This window comes from Callithrix jacchus, chromosome 7 (genome assembly GCF_049354715.1).
Source record: "Callithrix jacchus isolate 240 chromosome 7, calJac240_pri, whole genome shotgun sequence".
NCBI lineage: Eukaryota > Metazoa > Chordata > Mammalia > Primates > Cebidae > Callithrix > Callithrix jacchus.
This window is the reverse complement of record NC_133508.1, coordinates 41,856,886-41,867,501: the sequence shown is the minus strand read 5'-3', so window position 1 is coordinate 41,867,501 and position 10,616 is coordinate 41,856,886. Positions and strand designations below refer to the sequence as shown.

General features: G+C 48.6%; 1 pseudogene across 1 annotated transcript; it reads left to right on the top strand.

Moving 5' to 3' along the window:
* The first annotated feature begins 7,949 nt into the window (after positions 1-7,949).
* LOC100404895 (chloride intracellular channel protein 1 pseudogene) lies at positions 7,950-8,930 on the top strand (annotated as a pseudogene). The gene has a single exon (XR_013520435.1). The product of XR_013520435.1 is annotated as a chloride intracellular channel protein 1 pseudogene (transcript).
* Positions 8,931-10,616: the final 1,686 nt, after the last annotated feature.

Sequence of the window (10,616 nt, the reverse complement as noted above, 5' to 3'; positions counted from 1 at the left end):
TTCTGGGAAGTTGAGCGGGGCTGTTTAGCCACGCCTCATGCCTTTGGTTTTGCTGATGATGACTTCTGGACCACAGCCCCTGGCTTTGCTCACCAGCAGTTCCGCCGCCGTGGTCCGGCTCTGTTGTCTGCGACTGCCTTCCTTCCACCAGCAGCGCCCTGCTTTCCTAATTCGTATCATTAAATTATTATAAACTATTATTAACTACGAGTTTTCCCAACCAGAAAGACTCTAGGAGTTAACGTGGAAGAGCAGAGTGGACGAACTCCCTCCCTACCTCACCTTTTCCACTCTATGCCCCACCAGAGGTAATACAAGCACACAAAACACAAACCTCTGCCAGCCACATTTTCACAATGCAAGGTGGATTCTTGAGCAAGCCAAAACACTACTGAGATTGGAATAACCTTACCTCTTTGCAAGAAGTTAGTGTCTCAAAGACTGGAAACATTGCATCCATGCTTAGCTGAGCTCACTGAGGGGAGACCTGGCTCCGGAAGGACAGTGGGCGCCTCCAGCCTCCCACTACCAGGGCCCATGGGCTGCCCGCTTTCTTGCCCAGCACTAAGCAGGTTGGGATCTAGGCGGGCAGCAGCTGCCAGGCTCTGCTGCCCTGTGGACTCTGGCATCCCACGGTCACTGTTTCTGTTGGCATTCTTTCCTTTCCTTTTGAAAGATGGCACAAGTGCTCTACCTCTGGATTCAGAGAGGACCATCTCTGTTGCAGACAGCCCTGCGGGTCATCCCAGCCCAGGCACTTGCCCACCACACAGTGCTTCCCAAATGCTGATCCAATGACAGACGATGTCACAGCCTTCCACTAAGGGTGCAGCGCTGGGGGTGGTCTGGAGCAGTGGAACATAGGACCCTTTCTTCCCCTCAGGTCTGGAGAGCCATGTAGCTAACCATTGCTGTTCTTGCTCTAGCTGCCAGGAAACTCAATTGAATGCTTGAGAACCTGACGCAAACCTGGGGGCCCTCCCAGCCTACTGCTTGGCCTTTCCCTGACTCCAGTTCTCCACATGCCTCTTACCAAGACCTCCCTTGTTCTAACCAAACGTGTGGAGTCACCTTGTACATGCTATTCCTTCAGTGGCTACCTGCAGGCTCCTGTGTAACATCACCACCCCACAGCATCACCTCCCCATGGCATCACCACCCAATGACATTATCTCACCCTGACATTATTTCCTCATAAGATCACCTCCCCATGACATCATCTACCTAATGACATCACTTCCCAAATGACATCACCACCCCATGACATCACCTCTCCATGACATCATCCCAAATGACATCACTTTTCCATGGCATCATCCCCTATGACATCATCACAACATGACATCACCTCCCGCAACATCACCTCTCCATGGCAACAGCCCCAATGATATCATTTTCCGTGACATGAACTCCCAATGACATCAGCTCCCCATGACATCACCTTGCCCATGACATCACTTCGCAGAGATATCACCTTCTCATGACACTAACTCCCCATGACATCATCGCCCATGACATAACCTCCCCATTACATCACCTCCCCATGATATCATTAACCCTTGACACCACCTTCCCTAGACATCACCTCCCAATGACATCATCTCTCCCATGACACCACCTTCCCTAGACATCACCTCCCAATGACATCATCTCTCCCATGACACCACCTCCCCATAACATCACTGCCCCATGACATCACTGCAACATGGCATCAACTCCCCATGACATCACCTACCCATGACATCACCTACCCATGACATCATCTTCACATGACATCACCTCCCCATGACATCACCTACCCATGACATCACCTCCCCATGACATCACCACCCCATGACATCAACTCCCCATGACATCACCTCCCAATGACATCACCTCTCCCATGACACCACCTCCCCATGACATCACCTCTCCCATGACATCACCTACCCATCACATCACCTTCCCTTGACATCACCTCCCCATGACATCACCTCTCCCATGACACCACCTCCCCATAACATCACTGCCCCATGACATCACCACAACATAACATCACCGTCTCCCATGACATCACCTCCCAATTACATCACTGCCCCATGACATCACCTCCCAATGACATCATCTCTCCCATGACACCACCTCCCCATGACATCACCTCTCCCATGACATTACCTACCCATCACATCACCTTCCCTTGACATCACCTCCCCATGACATCACCTCTCCATGACATCACCTCTCCCATGACACCACCTCCCCATGGCATCACCTCCTGATGACACCACCATCCCATGACATCAGCGCCCCATGAAATCACCTCCCCATGACATCACCTCCCGATGACATCACCTCCCAATGGCATCACCACCCAATGACATCACCACCCCATGACATCACTTCCTTATGAAAACATCTTAACATGACAACTCCCCATGACATCACCTCTCCCATGACATCACCTCCTATAACTTCATTTCTCCCATGACACCAACTCCCGATGACGTCACCTCCTCATGCCTTCACCTCTTTCATGACACCACCTCCCCATGACATCACCTCTCCCATGACAAGACCTCCCCATTACATCACACCCCAATGACATCACCGCCCCATGAAATCACCGCCCCATGACATCACCTCCTCATGACTTCACCTCACCCATGACACCACCTCCACAAGACATAACCTCCCCATGACATCACCTACCCATGACATCACCTCTCCCATGACACCACCTCCTCATGACATAACCTCCCCATGACATCACCTCCCCATGACATCAACTCCCCATGACATCACCTCCTCATAACATCACTGCCCCATGACATCACTGCCCCATCAAATCATCTTCACATGATATCATCTCTCTCTGACTTCACCTCACTCATGACACCACCTCCCTATGACATCACCTCTGCATGGCTTCACCTCTTGCATGACATGACCACCCCATGACATCAGTGCCCCATGACATGATCTTCACATGACATCACCTTCCCATGACATCATCTTCACATGACATCACCTCCCCATGGCTTCACCTCTCCCATGACGTCACCTCCCTATGACGTCACCACCTCATTACATCACCTCACCCATGACATCACCACCCTATGACATCACCACCCCATGACATCACTGCCCCATGGAATCATCTTCACATGACATCACCTCTCCCATGACATCACCTCCCCATGACATCACTGCCCCATGACATCATCATCACATGACATTACCACCCATGACATCCCTGCCCTATGACATAATCTTCACATGACATCACCTCCCATAACATCACCTCCCCATGACTTCACCTCACCCATGACTTCACTTCTCCATGATATCACCGCCCCATGACATCATCTTCACATGACATCACCTTTACATGACATCACCTGTCCCATGACATCACCACCTAATGACATCACCTTCGCATGACATCACCGCCCCATGACGTCACCTCTCCCATGATGTCACCTCCCCATGCCTTCACCTTTTTCATGACACCACATCCCCATGACATCACCTCTCCCATGACAAGACCTCCCCATTACATCACCTCCACAAGATATCATCTCCCCATGACATCACCGCCCCATGACATCAACACCCCATGACATCACTTCCCCATGACATCACCGTCCCATGACATCACTGCCCCATGAAATCACCTCCCCATGACTTCACCTCACTCATGACACCACCTCCCTATGACATCACCTCTGCATGGCTTCACCTCTTGCATGACATGACCACCCCATGACATAAGTGCCCCATGACATCATCTTTATATGACATCACCTCCCCATGACATTATCTTCACATGGCATCACTGCCCCATGACATCACCTCTCCATGACATCACGCCCCCATGACATCATCTTCACATGACATCACCTCCCCATGACATTACCTTCCCTTGACATCACCTCCCCATGACCTCACCACAACATGACATCACCATTTCCCATTACATCACCTCCCAATTACATCACCTCCCCATGACATCACTTCCCCATGACATCACCTCTCCCACGACACCACCTTCTTATGACATCACCTCTCCCATGACATCACCTACCCCTCACATCACCTTCCCTTGACATCACTTCCCCATGACATCACCTCTCCCATGACACCACTTCCCCATAACATCACTGCAACATGACATCACCATCTCCCATGACATCACCTCCCAATTACATCACCTCCCCATGACATCACCTCTTAATGACATCACCTCTCCCATGACACCACCTCCCCATGACATCACCTCTCCCATGACATCACCTACCCATCACATCACCTTCCCATGACATCACCTCCCCATAACTTCACCTCACTTATGACTTCACCTCTCCATGACATCATCTTCACATGACATCACCTTTCCATGACATCACCTGTCCCATGACATCACCACCTAATGACATCACCTTCACATGACATCACCTCCCCATGACATCACCTCTCCCATGACATCACCTCTTCATGACATCACCTCCCCATGACATCACCTTTTATGACTTCACCTCTCCCATGACACCACCTCCCCATGACATCACCTCTCCCATGACAAGACCTTTTCATTACATCACCTCCAAATGATGTCACTGCCTCATGACATCACCACCCCATGACACCACCTCCCCATGACTTCACCTCACTCATGACACCACCTCCCTATGATATCACCTCTGCATGACTTCCCCTCTCTTATGACATGACCACCCCATGACATCAGTGCCCCATGACATGATCTTCACATGACATCACCTCCCCATGACATCATCTTCACATGAAATCACCTCCCCATGGCTTCAGCTCTCCCATGACGTCACCTCCCCATGATGTCACCACCTCATTACATCACCTCACCCATGACATCACCACCCTATGACATCACCACCCCATGACATCACTGCCCATGGTACCACTGCCCCATGGAATCATCTTCACATGACATCACCACCCCATTACATCACTGCCCCATGGCATCATCTTCACATGACATCACCTCTCCCATGACACCACCTCCCCATGATATCACCTCCACATGACATCAGCACCCCATGACATCAATGCCCCATGACATCATCTTCACATGACATCATTTCCCCATGACATCACCTCCCCATGACTTCACCTCACCCATTATACCACCTCTTCATGACATCACCTTCCCATGACATCACCTCCCCATGACATCACCTCCCCATGTCATCACCTCCCTATGTCATCACCTTTCCTATGACATCACCATCCCATGACATCACCTTCACATGACATCACCTCCCCATGACATCACTGCTCCATGACATCACCACTTCATGGCATCAACGCCCCATGACATCACTGCCCCGATGATATCATCTTCACATGACATCACCTCTCCCATGACATCACCGCCCCATGCCATCACCACCCCATGACTTCACTGCCCCATGACATCATCTTCACATGACATCACCTCCTCATGACTTCATCTCACCCATGACACCACCTCCCCATGACATCACCTCCCCATTGCATCACCTCTCCATTACAGCGCCCCACTTGACATCACCTCCGCATGCATCACTTCCAACCTTGCATCAGCACCAAATGACATCAGCTCCATGAGATGAACTTCCCATGATATCACCTCCCTATGACATCACCACCCAATGACATCACATTTTAATGGCATCTCCCCTTTCATGACATCTTCTCCCCATGAGATCACTTCCACATGATATCATGTCCCTCATGACATCACTTCCTGTTTGACCTCACAACCTTATGACATCACCTCCCCATGGTATCACCCCAAAATAATATCACCTCCTTATGACATCATCTCCCCTTACTTCACCTCCCCATGACATCAACTTTCTATGATATCACCTCCCCCATAACATCACCTCCCATAACATCACCTCTCCATCACCATCTCATTACATCATCTCCGCATGAGATCATCTTCCCATGACATCACCTCTTCATGACATCACCTTTCAATGACATCACCTCTCCCATCATCACTTTCCCTTGGCATCATTACCTTATTTCATCACCTCCCATGACATCACTTTCTCATGACATCATCGCCCTGCAACATCACCTCCCCATGACATCATCACCTCAAGACATCACCTCCAATGAGACCATCTCCCATTATATCACCACCCCATGACATCACCTTCAATGACATCACCTCCCCATGACATCACCTCTCCATGGTATCACCCCAAAATAACATCACCTCCTTATGATATCACCTCCCTGTTACTTCACCCTTCCATGACATCAACTTCCTATGATATCACCTCCCCCATGACATCACCCCCCATAGCATCACCTCTTCATCACCACCTCATGACATTATCTCCCCATGACATCACCTCCCTCCTTACGTCACTCACCCATGACATCATCTCCTGATAACATCACCTCCCTTGGCATCACCACCCTCATTGCATCACCACCCCATGATATCACTTACCTATGACATCACCCCCATAGCATCACCTTCCTATGGCATCATAACCCCATGACATCTTCTCTCCCACAACATCACCTCCCCATTGACATCATCTCTTCCATGACATCATCTACCCATGAGATCACCACCCTATGACATCACCTCCCTTGTGGCATCACTTCCTTCATGATATCACCACCCCATGACATCACCTCTTAATGGCTTCATCCTTCCAATGACATCCATCCCCATGACATCACCTACCCATGACATATCCACCCCATGAAATCACCTCCTCGTGACATTACCTCACCATGACACACAGTCCCATGACATTATGTCTCTCAAGACATCACTACCCCATGGCATCACCTCCCCCATGACATCATCTCCCATGACATCACATCCCCATGGCATCACTTGCCTATGACCTCAGCCTCATGACATCACCTCTTTGTGACTTCACTGCACTGTTACATCACCTCACCCATTACATCACCATCTGATGGCATCACCTCTCCATGACGTCACCTCCCCCATGATATCACCTCCTATGTCCTCACTTCCTCCATGACATCATCTCCTCTATGACATCACCTTTCCCATGACATCATCTTCCCCGCGGCCTTACCTCCCTCATGACATTACTTCTGCATGGCATCACCTCCCCATGATGTCACTTCCTTATGACATCACTTTCCCATGACATCAACTCCCCCATGACATCACCTCCCCATAACATCACCCCCATGACATCACTTACCCATGGCATCACCTCCCCCTGACATCACCTCCCTGTGATGTCACTCCTATTATATCGTCACCTTTTCCATCATATCACCTCACCCATGACATCACCTCACCCATCACCACCCGATGGCATTTCCTCTCCATGATATCACCTCCCCTGTGACATCACCACCCCATGACATCACCTCCCTGTGACATCAATGCCCCAAGACATCCCCTTTCCATGACCACATGCCCCATGACATCACCTATCCCATGATATCACTTCTTCCATGACATTTCCTCTCCCTAAGGCATCACTGCCAGACACCAGCCTCTTCAGGAAATAAAATAAAGGTAATATTTTTAAAGGATTTTTGTTTTCAACTGGACACAGTGGCTCACACCAATCCTAGCACTTTGAGAGACCAAGGAAGGCAGATTGCCTGAGGCCAGGAGTTCAAGACCAGCCAAGCCAACATGCCAAATCCTCATCTCTAGTAACAATACAAAAAAAAAAAGGCTAGGTGTGGTGGCACATGCCTGTAATTCCAGCTCCTCAGGAGGCTGAGGCTAGAGAATCACTTGAACCGGGGAGGCAGAGGTTGTAAGTGAGCCGCAATCGTGCCACTGCACTCCAGCCTGGGTAACACAGCAAGACTCTCTCAAAAAAAAAAAGAATCACCTTGTTTTTCAACAGTCAAGCCAAAGGCCAAATCATGAATGCAATCTTATTCACAATTGCCACAAAAAGAATAAGATATGGGTCCCCGACGCAACCATGGCTGAAAAACAACCGCCGGTCGAATTGTTTGTGAAGGCTGGCAGTGATGGGGCCAAGATTGGGAACTGCCCCTTCTCCCAGAGACTGTTCATGGTCCTGTGGCTCAAGGGAGTCACCTTCAACGTTACCACAGTTGACACCAAGAGGCAGACCGAGACAGTGCAGAAGCTGTGCCCAGGAGGGCAGCTCCCATTCCTGCTGTATGGCACTGAAGTGCACACAGACACCAACAAGATTGAGGAATTTCTGGAGGCAGTGCTATGCCCTCCCAGGTACCCCAAGCTGGCAGCTCTGAACCCTGAGTCCAACACAGCTGGGCTGGACATATTTGCCAAATTTTCTGCCTACATCAAGAATTCAAACCCAGCACTCAATGATAATCTGGAGAAGGGACTCCTGAAAGCCCTGAAGGTTTTAGACAATTACTTAACATCCCCCCTCCCAGAAGAAGTGGATGAAACCAGTGCTGAAGATGAGGGCATCTCTCAGAGGAAGTTTCTGGATGGCAATGAGCTCACCCTGGCTGACTGCAACCTGTTGCCAAAGCTACACATAGTACAGGTGGTATGTAAGAAATACAGGGGATTCACTATCCCTGAGGCCTTCTGGGGAGTGCATCGGTACTTGAGCAATGCCTACGCAAGGGAAGAATTCGCCTTCACCTGTCCAGATGATGAGGAAATTGAGCTCGCCTATGAGCAAGTGGCCAAGGCCCTCAAATAAGCCCCTCCTGGGACTCCGTCAACCCCCACCATTTTCTCACCATTTTTTCCTGGTGGTTTCCACATTGCTACCCAATGGACACACTCCAAAATGGCCAGTGGAAAGGGAATCCTGGAGCACTTGTTCTGGGATGGTGTGGTGGAAGGGGGATGAGGGAAAGAAATGGGGGACCTGGGTGAGATTTTTTTGTGGGGTGGGATGGGTAGGACAACATATTTCAGTAATAAAGTACAGAATAAAAAAAAAAAAGATATCCAGGAATACAGCTAAGGAGATGAAAGATCTCTACAAGGAGAACTACAAACCACTGCTCAGTGAAATCAGAGATAACACGAACAAATTTAAACACATTCCATGCTCATGGATAGAAAGAATCAATATCTTAAAGCAATGTATACATTCAACAGTATTCCTATCAAACTACCAATGACATTCTTTATAAAACTAAGAAAAAACTATTTTAAAGTTCATGTGGAACCAAAAAGGAATCCAAATAGCCAAGGCAATCCTAAGCGAAAAGAGCAAAGCTAACGGCATCACACCATCTGACTTAAAACTATACTACAGGACCACAGTAACCAGAATAGCATGATACTGGTACAGAAACAGACATATAGATCAATGAAACGGAATAGAGAGCCCAGAAACAAGGCCACACACCTATAACCATCTGAGCTTTGACAAAGCTGACAAAAACAAGTAATGGAGAAAGGACTCCCCATTCAATAAATGGTGCTATTTTTGAACAATGAGGACACATGGATACAGGGAGGGGAGCACTACACACTGGAGTCTGTTGGGGGCAATAGGGGAGGGACAGCGCGGGGTGGGGATTGGGGAGAGATAGCATGGGGAGAAATGCCAGATATAGGTGAAGGGGAGGAAAACAGCAAATCACACTGCCACATGTGTACCTATGCAACTATCTTGCATGTTCTTCACATGTACCCCAAAACCTAAAATGCAATATAAAAAGAAAAGAAATAAATGGTGCTAGGGTAACTGGCTAGCCATATGCCGAAGACTTAAACTCACTCCTTTCTTACACCATACACCAAAAAAATCAACTCAAGATGGATTCAGGGCTTAAATTAAGACCTCAAACTATAAAAAACCCTGGAAGACAACCTAGGCAATGCCATTCTGGACATAGGAATGGGCAAAGATTTTGTGACAAAGACACCAAAAGCAATTGCAGCAAAAGCCAAAATTGACAGATTGGATCTAAATAAACTAAAGGGCTTCTGTACAGCAAAATAAACTGAGAACGGAGTCAGCAGACAACCTACAGAATAGAAGAAACATTGTGTAAACTGCATCTGACAAAGGTCTACTATCTGGCATTTAAAAGGAAGTTGAACAGATTTACAAGAAAAAAACCAACCCTGTTGAAAAGTTGGAAAACATATGAACAGACACTTTTCAAAAGAAGACATACATGTGGCCAAAAAACATATGAAAAAAGCTCAACACCACTGATCATTAGGGAAATGCAAATCAAAACCAAAATGGGATACCATCTCACACCAGTCAGAATGGCTGTTATTAAAAAGTCAAAATATGACAGATGCTGGTGAGGTTGCAGAGAAAGAGGAATGCTTACACACTGCTGGTGGGAGCGTACATCAGTTCTTACACACTGCTGGTGGGAGCGTGCGTCAGTGCTTACACACTGCTGGTGGGAGCGTGCGTCAGTTCTTACACACTGCTGGTGGGAGCGTACGTCAGTGCTTACACACTGCTGGTGGGAGCGTACGTCAATTCTTACACACTGCTGGTGGGAGCATGCATCAGTGCTTACACACTGCTGGTAGGAGCGTACGTCAGTGCTTACACACTGCTGGTGGGAGCGTACATCAGTTCTTATACACTGCTGGTGGGAGTGTACATCAGTGCTTACACACTGCTGGTGGGAGTGTACATCAGTTTAACCGT